This window comes from Pseudonaja textilis, chromosome 8, assembly GCF_049901715.1.
Source record: "Pseudonaja textilis isolate UNSWEBS1 chromosome 8, rPseTex1.2, whole genome shotgun sequence".
Classification (NCBI taxonomy): domain Eukaryota; kingdom Metazoa; phylum Chordata; class Lepidosauria; order Squamata; family Elapidae; genus Pseudonaja; species Pseudonaja textilis.
Genome location: NC_141997.1, coordinates 16312821 through 16326403, shown reverse-complemented (window position 1 = coordinate 16326403; position 13583 = coordinate 16312821). Strand labels below are relative to the sequence as shown.

General features: G+C 50.3%; 1 protein-coding gene across 1 annotated transcript in view; it reads left to right on the top strand.

The window, feature by feature from the left end:
- Positions 1–13583, top strand: part of AKAP17A (A-kinase anchoring protein 17A) — a 90232-nt gene that overhangs the window by 61708 nt on the left and 14941 nt on the right. The window lies entirely within an intron of this gene.

Sequence of the window (13583 nt, the reverse complement as noted above, 5' to 3'; positions counted from 1 at the left end):
GACAGAAGAACAGGTGGAGCCTGTTCCCAGTGTGCTCATGTGCAAAGCTGCCAGGAGAAGGGAACAGTTAAAGGACAAGGGTTGACTCAGGAGTAGGGCATAGGTGGACAGGTGAATGGCCCCTCCCATATGGAATAAAGAAGAGCAAAAGGGGAGTGGTGTTTGCAGGAGACAATTAGTTCAATTCATTAGGGTGAAGATCTGTTCCTGACTTCTTGCCAAGTAATTTCTGTTACAGCATGGCATTTGGAAGATATTGGCCTGGCAACTCTCCAAGCCTGATTGGAGGCTTTTGCCAGGACTTTGCTGAGAGGAATTCACTTTAATATAAATAAGGGGAGTTTTATCGGGATGAGGAGTCTGCTTCATGATCTTGGGAAGCCTAAGTCAGAACAAGAATCAGGATCTGAATAAGATGGACAGGTAGCTATTATCCAAAGACATGGGTCACTGTGGACACAAAGTGAAGCCCTTTAGTTTAAAGAGGAGGACATGATCTGTCATCCCTCCTAATCTACCTTTCTTTCCTTATGGGAAGACATATCTTTTGAACAGTTTATTTGTTGGCAAAATAACTTAGACCTATGCATCTCCAAAGGGCTGATAAATCTTGTTTCTACCAGTTCCTGTTTCTACCCATCAAAGAAAAAACAACGGCTGAGCATTTAGAATTTACATGCTACAATATGGTTTATGTTTGTTTTAGTCATTATACATGATTAATACCTGTAATAAATACATTGCCATACAGTTATTGATCTTTAAAGAGGATAAACATTCTAAAATGTCTCATGGTGGAAATCTGCATGAGTGTCTTTCAAATTAAGGGACTCTTGTTTGCATGTCTGGTGATGGCTTTTCCTGTCAGATACCAGACACCGAAGGAAGTCAGTTCCACCAAAGCAGAAACAAATACTGGCACAGATGAGTTAGATGTGAGCAGATTATCTGGATCCCTTATACCCTTATAGGATTCAAGCTGGCCTTGAGATGGAAATAGCTTGGGCTGATGACTTATGTCAAGACCTAGATGGAGGAAGTGCTCCTCTCCTTTGAACAATAAGACCTCTCAGCAGAGGCCTTCACCATCAACCAAGGTACCCCTGTGAACCTCCTGTAAAGGCTGGGAGTATGGGAGTATGCCTGCGCCCATAATGCAATGCATGCGGGACCCCCTCCCACTCACCCTGCCCCCCTGCGCATGTGTGGACCCCCACACTCACCCCACCCCCTGCGCATGTGCATGCATCTCCCACATGCGCCCCGTCCCCCACGCATGCATAGCAGATACCTCAAAATCAGCTGGCTGGTGGGAGGCGTGTGGGCATGTGCAATGGAACTGAGCTGGAGCAACAGCTCACGTGCCTGCAGAGATGGCTCTGAGTGCCACTTCCGGCATGCGTGCCATAGGTTCACCATCATGGCTATACAGCATCTACATGAAATTACTGGGAGAGTTTATATATAGATTTGAAGTGAGGTATTTTCAATAGGCTGGTGAACCAAGCTTTATGTCACTGCTCAAGGGCCAGCTTAGAGAGTTTGGCCTGGATCAAGTTTGCAGAGTAAAAATAAACTGAAATGAAATTTCTGCAAAAAGGTCTTTCTATTTGTAGGTCATCCATTTGTACTTAAAACCAATCATTTCTTGAAACAGTGGCACTGTAAAAATATTCTTGATTGTATTCTTTTGAATTGCACATATGGAAAATAACCCAATGGATTTTTTTAAACACAGGCAAGCAAAATATTGTTGTTCAAAAATTAGCCTATTTGACAAAATGAACTCAGTTAACAGAAGTTTTTTGTTACATACACACAATTTTTTGATAAACATAATGACTACCCTCACATATACTTTTGCAAGGCTGCTGACTTGATTACATAAGCAACTTAGCATAAAAAAACCACTTGGGCTGAAAGAGAAAATTTAGTCATGAGTCTGTAGAGAGTTATATCATTAGGACTTAGGCAGAGCTTTAGGACAGTCACTAATATTTGTCCCACAATAAATAACGTAACTTGAATTAGCAGAAGTCTAATAAAAAACAATCAAAAGCAAAATTATAACAGAATTAGATCATCTAATAAAATGCTATGTTGCTCTAAAGTTATGTAAAATTATGAGACTAGGTTCATTCAGAAATATTTGAGAAAAATAATTCTATGCCTCTGCCTTATGCTTACAGTATAAGTACACATCTTTCTTATAACCCTGTAAATATTCTATATAAGAATTTTCAATATTTTACAATACTACTTGTATTTATATTATTGTTGTATTACTAATTCATTACAAAAATCTCACACACAAACATTTGAAGCAGTACAACATTATCAACATCATTATTTCAAAGAATAGTCTAATAAGGCTTGACATTTAAGACAGCAATTTATGTTTCTCTCTGCATTATTCTGAACTTTTAAAAATCTAATCTTTTGGTAAAAGCCAAAGATAGACCATCTAGTTTTCATATGATTTATATATGGGATTTAGAACACAGAATAATAGAGTTAGAAGGGACCTTGGAGGTTTTCTAGTCTAAGCCCCTGCTTGAGCAGGAGATCCTACATCATTTCAGACAAACTGTTGCCCAGTTTCATTTTGAAAACGTTCAGTGATGGACAGGGGTGGGATTCAAATTTTTTAACAACCAGTTCTGTGGCCGTCGCTAAGTTGGTGGGCGTGGCTTGGTGGTCATGTGACTGGGTGGACATGGCTTGGTGGTCATGTTATTGGCTGGGCGTGGCCAACTCAATATCACTCACATCGAGGCACGCATCTCCTCTCCTGGCCTCTCATGACTATGGGGATGCTGCAACAGTCGTAAGTGTGAAAAATGGTCATAAGTCACTTTTTTCAGTGCCATTGTAACTTTGAATGGTCACTCCACACAAGCAAAGTGTTGTAGAGCGATGGTAAGGACGAGGCATGAGACCAGAGCGTACAAGTAACAGGCTTTATTGCAATGAATAAAGGGTTGTCGCGTCTGCTAGCTAACTCGCAGACCAGCGGGCGACAACGGGCTGGCTCTGCTCGACAGCCGGCTTATATAGCCGGCTGTCAAACGGAGCCAATCAATGGGAGCTGCTGGTGCTCCCGCTCAAACAGCGGACCTGGTTGGAACTCCAACCAGTCCCACAGACATAACACCCCTTCCCCCCAGCTGCGAACATGCATAGTCTTGTAGGTACGTGGGCTGTCTTCGCTGGCGCCCGGAGCGTCGCAGTTCGGGTGAACTGCCAGTCTGTGTCAAGTCCTGCCTCTCGGAGCGCGCCTCAGCGGTTGTTGGTGCTGGGGCTTGCCCCGGTGTGGTGTCTGACGGTGCTGGTGAAACCTCCTGCTCAGGTTGGTCCGATCGAGTCTCGAGGTCCGGCTGGCCGGTTGGGTCGTTTGGCGGCTGGATCGGTGACTCCGGTTGGAGACTCGGGTTCCCCATCCAGTCCTCTCGCTCGTCTGGGAAAACCTGGTTTCGCAGGGGATCTCTGTCAGGCGCGGGTGTGGCGTTGTTGGAGCTGGCTGGTTGGCACGGGTTGGTATCTGTCGCGCCCATCCGTTGCCTTCTGAGTTGATCCACGTGTCTCCGCCACAGACGTCCATCCTCAAGAAGGACCCGATAGGATCTGGGGCCGGTAACCGATACGATCTGTCCTGGCACCCATAACGGTTCCCCTGCGTAGTTCCTGGCGTATACCAGGTCTTGAGGGGCGAAGTCTCTGACCAGGCTATCGGACCCTAAAGGGGTGTCTGGGCAATAATGGGGGTGCAGCCGGTCTAGCGTGGTTCTAAGGCGTCTCCCCATTAAAAGTTCAGCCGGAGACTTGTTGGTGGTGGTGCAGGGGGTTGTGTGCTGGCTGAGTAGGAAACGAGACAATTTAGAGTGCCAGTCCTCCTGACCAAACCTGGCAAGTGCTTCTTTGGCTGATCTAACTGCTCTCTCTGCCATCCCGTTGCTAGCGGGGTGGAATGGTGCTGTAAGGACGTGCCTGATGCCCAAGTGGGCAGTATACATGCTGAACTCACATGATGTGAACTGTGGGCCATTGTCTGAAACCAGGGTGTCCGGGAGCCCGTGGGTGACAAACAGTCGGGTTAGGGCTTTCACTATTGACTGGGTGGTGGTCGTGGGAAGTAAGGCTACATCAATCCACTTGGAGTATGAATCCACAACCACCAAGAAGGTCTTGCCATGCACGGGTCCCGCTAGGTCAACGTGCAGGCGGGACCAGGGAGCATTTGCGCTCTCCCATCTGGTGGGCGTAGCAGATGGAGGGGCGGCCCGGGTTTGTTGGCAGGGTTGGCAAGAGCTTACCCAGTTGGCGATTTGAGCGTCCATACCGAGCCACCAGACGTAGCTGCGGGCCAGGGCCTTCATTCTTACGATGCCCGGATGTCCCTCGTGAAGCACCTTCAGGATGGGCACTCGCAGTGATGTAGGGATGACCACTCTTGTTCCCCACAGAAGACAACCTTGTAATTTTGACAGTTCCTGCTGGCGGGTTTTAAAGGGGACAAAATCAGTTGTACATTGAGTTTCTGGCCACCCCTTCCCCACCCAGTCCAGAACCTGGGCGATGATTTTGTCCTTTTTCGAGTGTGCCACGATGTCTTCGGCTGTCACTGGAAGTTTGAGTTCGTTGACCTCGAAAATGGCATGGATAGGTGCTGGGTCTTCGACTGGGACTGGCAGGGGGCAGCGGCTAAGGGCATCGGCGTGGCTCAAGGTCTTGCCCGGACGATGTACTAACTTAAACGAGTAAGCAGCCAGAAACAAAGTCCATCTGGTCATTCTGGGCGAAAGTACCTGCGGAGTTTGCTTGTCTCCAGACAGAAGTCCCAAAAGGGGTTTGTGATCAGTCACTAACTCAAAGTGGTGGCCAAACACGAATTCGTGGAACTTCTTAACTGCAGCCACTGCAGCCAGGGCCTCTTTATCGATCTGGCTATAGTTTCTCTCGGTAGGGGAAAGAGTCCTAGAAAAGAAAGCAATTGGTGCCTCGGACCCATTGGGGAGCCTGTGGCTCAGGACAGCCCCAATGCCAAAAGGGGATGCGTCAGCGGCCAGGACTAGGGGGAGGCGTTGATCGAACTGAACCAGGACCGCTTCTGAAGTGAGCAAGGCTTTTACTGATTTGAATGCATGGGCCTCCTTGGGTCCCCAGTGCCAGGGTGAGTCTTTATCTAGTAGCCTGTGTAATGGCTCAGCGACAGATGCCTTGTGTGGGAGGAATGAGGCGTAGAAATTCAAAAGTCCCAGGAAAGCTTGTAGTTCAGTCTTGTTGGTGGGTGTGGGTGCCTCATGGATGGCCTTCACCTTGGATTCAATGGGATGGATGCCCGAGGCGTCAATCCTATAACCCAGAAAGTCCACCTGCCTAGTGGCGATGGCACACTTCTCCCTTTTGAGTTTGAGGCCATGCTGTCTGAAACTCTGTAGCACTGTCCTGACTCTCTGAATGAGCTGGGGCCGATTCGTGGCTGAAACTAAAATGTCATCAAAGTAGGGGACCACTCCTGGGAGACCCTGGAGAATCCTCTCCATGAGTGACTGAAAAATGCCTGGGGCTACGCTGACCCCGAATTGTAGGCGCTTACATTTGAACGCTCCCCTGTGTGTGACTATAGTTTGTAATTCCGCTGTTTGTTCATCTACAGGGAACTGCTGGTATGCCTGGGACATATCTAACTTAGCGAAAATGGTGCCGGGTTCGAAAGTATGTAAAAGATGCTGGATAACGGGCACGGGGTAGGCGCTGACCTGTAGATAGCGGTTGAGCATGGTTTTGTAATCCGCACAAATTCTCAAACTGCCATCTTTTTTGAGTGGGGTGATTATGGGGGTCTCCCATTTTGCGACATCGGTGGGTTCTAGCACCCCTTGTTTAAGTAGTTTGTCTAGTTCTGCGTCCAATTTTGGACGGATGGCAAAAGGCACCCTACGGGGTTTTAAACGCAGAGGGATTGCCTGGGGGTCTACTGAAAATGATATGGGGGTGCCCGAGTAGCAACCCAGCTCATTGCTGAATACGTCGGAAAATTCTGAAAATAGGGTATCTACATCAGAAGTTGAGACAGCATGGATCCCGGTTACGCTAAGGCCGAGAGAAGGAAACCAATCAAGTCCCAATAGACTAGGGAGGGTACCATTAACAACCACTAGGGGCAGATGGCCTTTAAAGGTTCGGAATTGAACAAGGAACTTGCCTTTCCCGAGGACAGGAATGTTCTTTCCCTGGTAGTCTCGTAGCGTCAGGTGGCATCTTTGTAGCTGTTTCCTTGACAGCCTGGGCTGGAGTCTCTTCAGGGTATCCCAGGAGATGATTGAGAGCGCGGATCCCGTGTCTACCTCCATCGTGCAGGGCTTACCTTCTAGGAAGACAGAAATTTTAATTTTATCAGGGGTTAGGGAAGTATGGTTAGCGTGGTAGCAGGTATAGCAGTCCACCACTTGCCTTTGGGAGTTAGCAGGTGGTAGAGGTCTTTGAGGTAAGGATCGCCCTGCTTGGCAGACTCTAGCGATGTGACCCTTCTTTTGGCAGTTCAAGCAGATGGCGTTTCTGAACCTGCAGGATGCCCTAGGGTGGGAGCCTCCATAGGTTAGGCACATGGGAGGTTGCTTGGGGGTGAAGTTGGTTCTCTGCCCCGCTCCTACCTGTGAAGGCTTCTGGTGAATTAGGCGGTTAACGTCAGACGCGTCTGTGGGGTCATCTTCGCTGATTACCTCTTTGGAATGGACAGTTTGCGTGCTGGGTTTGGGTTGATTTCCCTGAATTTCAGCTGCTGGCTGAGCCGAGAGCTCAGCAGCCAGGGCTTCCTCCATGGCTATGGCTAGAGTCAGATCTTTCTTCGCCAGTAAACGCCTTTGGAGTTTCAGATCTCTTACCCCACAGACGATTTGATCCAACAGCATGTCTTCCAAATATTCTTTGAATCCGCAATGCAAGGCGGCTGTTCTCAGGGCGGCCATGTATTCATTAATCGACTCCCCCTCTGTTTGCTTTCTGACCCTGAAGGTATACCTTCTGGCAATTTGAGACGGTTTGGTCGAATAGTGATTTGAAAGTATTTCCTGTAGCTCGTCCCATGGGACGCTTCTGATGGCGCGGGGGGCAACTAATGCTGTGGCTGTGTCGAAGACGGTGGCTCCGCAGTAACTCAGGAAATAGGACTTCTTCCTATGCTCCGCAGCGTCGGCTAGACCGATGGCGTCAAGAAAATGGCTGAATCGATTTCTGTAGGAGTCCCATGTCTCCTCGTTCGGTTTGAATGGAGGGAATGCTTGATTCGCGCTCATCGTGGGAAAGGAACAGGTTCGTCTGTTCTAAATTGTTATTCGGAATCGCGCTCTTAAAAGAACGCGCTGTGGTTTGTCTCTCTGGGCTGCTCAGCTCTTTTGAAAAAACGCGCTCTTGGTGAGCGTGGGTAGCCTCGGCTGCTGTGCCTGTGGCTCGTTTCAGCGAATCGGCTCTCACGGTATCAGTTTGAATTTCGCGCTCTTTGCGAGCGTGGGGCGGCTGCGGTTACAGCGCCCTTGCTTTCTCTCTCTGTGACTACAGCTCTTTGTAAAAACGCATCTGGCTAGCCTTCGACCATCCCACCTTCGTCGCCAGTGTTGTAGAGCGATGGTAAGGACGAGGCATGAGACCAGAGCGTACAAGTAACAGGCTTTATTGCAATGAATAAAGGGTTGTCGCATCTGCTAGCTAACTCGCAGACCAGCGGGCGACAACAGGCTGGCTCTGCTCGACAGCCGGCTTATATAGCCGGCTGTCAAACGGAGCCAACCAATGGGAGCTGCTGGTGCTCCCGCTCAAACAGCGGACCTGGTTGGAACTCCAACCAGTCCCACAGACATAACACAAAGTACAAGCAAAGGAGGGGAAAAAAGCTCCAGAGAAGTTCCTGAGACAGGAAGTCTAGTCCTGCCAAGAATGTAATAAGGGTTAACGAAGAGGCAGTTTCTGTAAGCAGCACCAGAATGTTTCCTTCCTACCTTCCTTACAGGATTAGGCCAGTAATTTCTTCCAACAACCGGTTCTCCAAACTGCTTAGAATGTTAACAACCAGTTCTAGTGAATAGGTGCGAACTGGTAGAATCTCACCCCTGGTGATGGAGCACCCACAACTTCTAAAGGCAAATTATTCCATAGGTTAATTGCTCTCACTGTTAGGAAATTTCTCCTTAGTTCTAGGTGTTCTGACCAAGGCTTCCTGAGACACCAACAAACACATATAAAATCCAAAACTTTTTTATTTTAGTTCGTTGGTTGTGAATTATCATCATTCACAGCCCGGAATGAGTCTTAACTGGTTATAATTAGTCCCAGGGACATCTGCCAAATTCTTTGTAAGACGTCTGATAAGAACACACCTTATCTTACTTAAAGTGCTGCCAACAACTAAAGTCCCAATTAGTCTTTCCCAAACCAAACAGAGAACAAATTCACCACGGAGCTTTCAGAGTCCAAACCGATCAGAGCTAACGGTGTTGCTTCCTGCAAAGGTTTTCCTTCCTTTGCACTTCCTTTATACCTTATGGGAGGGGCAATCATCTCCAAGCCTTACTCCCAAGTCGCCCCTCTTGTATTAGCTGCTCTTGCCTTCTGGCAGCTCTGTGCACACATGCACTGGGAACAGGCTCCCCTTGTTCTTCTGCCTCCCTGCTGCCAGATGCTGGAGGCTCCGGAGTCAGCACATAACTCTCAGATGGTCTGGCTCCATTTCTATATCGGACGCAGAACCCTCATCCGAGTTCTCCCCAGACTCCTGGACTGATCTCTGTTCTTCCCCACTGTCCGATTTTGCTGCCGTCTGCATAGGCTGCAGGCGAACCACAACACTAGGTTGCTTCTGTCCTTGGTTAGTTTTCAACCATTGGGGGGCTGTGTGGTAAGACGCTGCACTTGTGCACTGCTGAGGTTGGTGTCTCGGTGTCTTGATTCCCATGAGTGAATAAACCGCACAAGGACAAGAAAGGAGACTCCACCGAATGCCTACCAGCGTTTAGGCATCCCATGGGAAAAGATAACACTGTCCGAAAAAATTCTTTTCACAGAGGCAGCCAGCCACCTCGGTGATACCTGGTTAATATGTGCCATATGCTAACCAAATAAATAAATTCCAACCATTGTTTTTTGTCTTGCCTATTGGGGCTCTAGGGAAATAGTTTGACCCCCTCCACTGTGTAGGAGCCCTTCAAATATTGGAACAATGCTATTATGTCGCCCCTGCCTGAAATGTCCCTCAAATGCCAGACAAGTTGGTTAATCTAAAATACATCCTAATAATTTTGGCTCTGGCCAAAAAATATGTCTAAAAAATACACATTCTCTTGATTCTATGTAATTGCTATCTGGGAAAATTTTCTACATGTAAAGCTCTCTCTAGTTGACTGCCAAGTCTCCTTAAAAAGAAAACAAGATGATTGCTACTGTGTTTCTCCAACAATACAGCCTCCACCAATAGGAAGGCCCAACATGTTTTATTGGCATAAAATCAAATTAAGCCCCTCCTCCCAAATTAAGGCCTATATTAAACATGTGAAATGGGGAGAAATGGGGGGGGGGGGCTTGATGCTAGGAAGTACTTTTGTTGCATACCCAGATATGGTGCCGCCTGCGGTGACTTTGGCATTGATGGGGCACTTCGTATCGGGAGACCTTCCGCCACCATTGCTTTCCCTTCTCCCTTGCTGCCGTGGCGTTTAGAGCAACACCATGGCGTTTGGCGTAGCCACGTGCAGCCAGCCAGGGCTCCTCCCTGCAACCGGAGCCTGGAGGAGACACTCGGCTTCAGGTGCTCCTGTCGCCACCTTCCCTTCACCTTCAAAGGCAAAGCCAATTTTTTTAACCCTACTACCAGTACAACAAAGCCTCCCCTGCCCGAGCAGGCAGCCCAACCCCACATGGGGAGGAGAATCTCCCGGTGCCGCAGCTCAGGATCAGCCCACCCCAGGAGAAGCACCCAGCTGCCATCCCTGCCTGGCGCCGGGCAGAGTGCGAAGAGCTTCACCTGGGGTGCCCAGCGCAGCTGACAGGCGGGCCTCCTTCCTGGCGGAAGAGCTCTTGCCAAGGCAGCGAGTGCCTCCCTGCTGGACCCTCTTTTCACCCATCAGGGCCGCGCCAGAGCTGTGCGGGCTGGGCAGAGCCGAGAAAGCAAGCCGCGGGTGTGCGCCTGCCTGCCAAGCGAAAGAGCTGGGCCGACCCAAGCTTGGCTTCCTTCCCAAGTCCCTCCAGCCCGAACCCAAAGGGGCCGCTGCCCGAGGCAGTGATAGCACCCACTCATCCGTGGACAGGGAGGCAAGGTGAAGGCCTGCGCTGCGTCCTCCTCCGAGCTGAGCCCCACCGAGTCAGTGCCTCTGCCTGATGCCCGTTCTGCTGCAGTGTTTGGAGCTGCGGGCACATTTGGAGATGCGTGGGGACAGGGACGGGCTGGGCGAGGGGTGGAAAAGATGGGCGGCTTCGGGCTCTCTCCGCTGGCCAGGGAAGCAGCGCTGCCATCACCTCGCCTCCCTGTCTGCGGATGGGTAGGTGCTATCACTGCCTCAGGCAGCCTCTCCCGGTGGCCCCTTCGGATTCACACTGGAGGGACTTGGGAAGGAAGCCAAGCTCAGGTCGCCCCAGCTCTTTTGCTTGGCAGGCGGGCGCGCACCCACAGCTTGCTTTCTTAGGTCTGCCCAGCCCGCACAGCTCTGGCGCAGCCCTGGCGGGATGAGCGGAGGGTACGGCGGGGAGGCGCTCGCTGCCTTGGTGAGAGCTCTGCTGCCGGGAAGGAGGGCCCGCCTGTCAGCTGTGCTGGGCGCCCCAGGCAAAGCTCTTCATGCTCTGCCCGGCACCAGGCAGGGATGGTGGCTGGGTGCTTCTCCTGAGGTGGGCCGATCCTGCGCTGCAGCCCCGGGAAATTCGCCTCCCCACGTGGGGTTGGGCCGCTCTCTTGGGCAGGGGAGGCTTTGTTGTAGTAGGGCGTCATTTTAAAAATAATTGGCTTTACCTTCGAAGGCAAAGGGAAGGCGGCCACAGAAGCGCCTGAAGCCGAGTGTCTCCTCCGGGTTCCAGTTGCAGGGAGCAGCCCTGGCTGGCTGCACGTGGCTGCGCCAAACACCACAGCGTTGCTCTAAACGCCGCGGCAGCAAGGGAGAACTGTTATGTCTTGGGAACCGGTTGGGGCTCCAACCGGGTCCGCTCTTTATGCAGATTCAACAACCGTTCCTATTGGCTGGCGCCGTTTGACAGCCGGCATATAAAAAGCCGGCTGTCAAGCCAAGCTAGCCGTTGTTCGCACGCCAGTCTGCCCGTCACCGGCAGACGCGACAACCACCGGTTCATCAAATAAACATTGTTAACCGTATGCCCTGGTCTAGCCTCTCCTTTCCTTCGAACTACAACACTGGCGACGAAGGTGGGATCGGAAGGCTAGTCAGGAGCATTTCCTCAAGGAACGGAAGCCGCAGCCGTTTGATTTACCGAGCAAGCCGCAGCCGCTTGGATTACCGAGCATCGGGCTCAGAAGTGAAAGTGCTAGAGCCGCTCAGGTTAGATCTGCCGCGGTTAGCGAAGGCTGGGTGCTGTCAGTAAAAGTTACAAAGGTTAGAGCACCACAGATAGTGAGAGTCGGGCGCTGAAGCCGCAGCCGCCCGCGCGCGCGCAGAAAAGGGCGCGAAAATTCTAACGGCTGTCATTGAGCTGCAGCCACTAGAGCAAGCTACGGCGCTGAGAGCCTCAGCCGCCTCAATTACAAAAAGGGCGCAAATTACAATAGAGGTCACTACAGAAGCCACCAAGTGAAATTGAGAGCGCCTCAGCCGCTCCCCCCCAAAAAAATAATAATAATAATAATAATAATAAAAAAGGCTCGAATTTTAAAGCGCTGTCAGTACAGCACCGCAGCCACAGCCGCCTAACGCTCGCAAAAGAGCGCGAAAATTCAAGCGCCTCAGGAAAGCCGAAGTCATTGAGTGAGACTAGGGCACTGTAGCCACAGCCGCCAGCGCTCTCAAGCAGCATCAATCCAAGACCACGAGCACCCAGTGAGGCAGACCAGTCTACCAAGAGACTGAGGGACCCAAAATGAATGTCAATTCAGTATTCCCCCCTTTCAAACCTGATGAGGAAAAGTGGGATTCATATAAGAATCGCTTCAACCACTTTATCGATGCTATTGGACTGGCTGAAGCTTCAGAGCGGAGGAAGAAATCCTACTTCCTCAGCTACTGTGGGGCTGTAGTATATGACACTGCCACAGCACTCCTGGCCCCACGAGAAATAGGGAATGTCCCATGGGCAGAGCTGGTGGAAACGCTATCCAACCACTACTCACCAAAACCGTCTCAGATTGCTAGGCGCTCGCCTTTAGGATGAGGAAGCAAGCCGAGGGGAATCCATAAATCAATATATGGCAGCCCTGAGGACAGCAGCTCTACAATGTGAGTTCAAAACTATTTGGACGACATGCTGCTCGACCAACTCGTCTGTGGGGTGAGGGATCTAAAACTCCAGAGGCGTTTGCTGGCTAGAAGAGACCTCAACCTCCCCAGGCAGTTGAAGAAGCCTTAGCTGCAGAACTTGCAGCACAGTCCGCAGCTGAGATCCAGGGCACCGCTTCCAGACCCAGCACTTCCTCCGTACACTCTGAAGAAGCGGTAAGTGAGGATGACCCTGCAGAATACGCTGATGTGCATCGCCTCAAGCCAACGAGACAGCCGCAGGTAGGAGCGAGGCCAAGAAACAACAGTGGCCCAAAACAAACTCTTTTATGCCTGACCTGTGGAGGTTCCCATTCCCGGGCATCTTGCAGGTTCAGAAACGCCACCTGCCACAATTGCCACAAGAAGGGTCACCTCGCAAGAGTCTGCCAGGCAGCGCGCACCTCTCCACAAAGATCTCTTTCCTCTCCTGTTCCCGAAGGCAAGTAGAAAAATGCCATACTTGTTACCAAGCCAACCACACACTTTACACCCCAATAAAATTACACTTTCTGTCTTACTAGAAGGTAATCCCTGCCGCATGGAGGTAGACACGGGGTCAGCGCTCTCAATCATATCTTGGGACATGCTTAAGAAGATCCAGCCCAGACTGACAAAGAACCAGCTTCAAAAGTGCCATCTCACCTTGAGAGACTACCAAGGAAAGAACATCCCGTCCTCGGGAAAGGCAAGTTTCTCGTGAAATTTCAAACCTTTAAAGGCCATTTGCCTTTAGTGGTTGTTAATGGTGCCCTCCCTAGTCTTTTGGGGTTGGATTGGTTCCCCTCTCTCGGCCTTAGTATAAAAGGAGTCCATGCTGTCTCAACTTCTGATGTTGACTCCTTATTTACAGACTTCTCTGACGTTTTTAGTAGTGAGTTAGGCTGCTATAAGGGCACTCCCATCTCCTTCTCAGTAGACCCACAGGCAGTCCCCGTTCGCTTAAAACCACGTAGAGTACCTTTCGCCATCCGCCCCAAATTGGACGCGGAACTAGACAAACTACTAAAACAAGGGGTGATAGAACCCACAGATTTCGCTAAGTGGGAGACCCCAATAGTCACCCCGCTAAAAAAAGACGGTAATCTAAGAATTTGTGCTGACTACAAGATGTCAATCAAC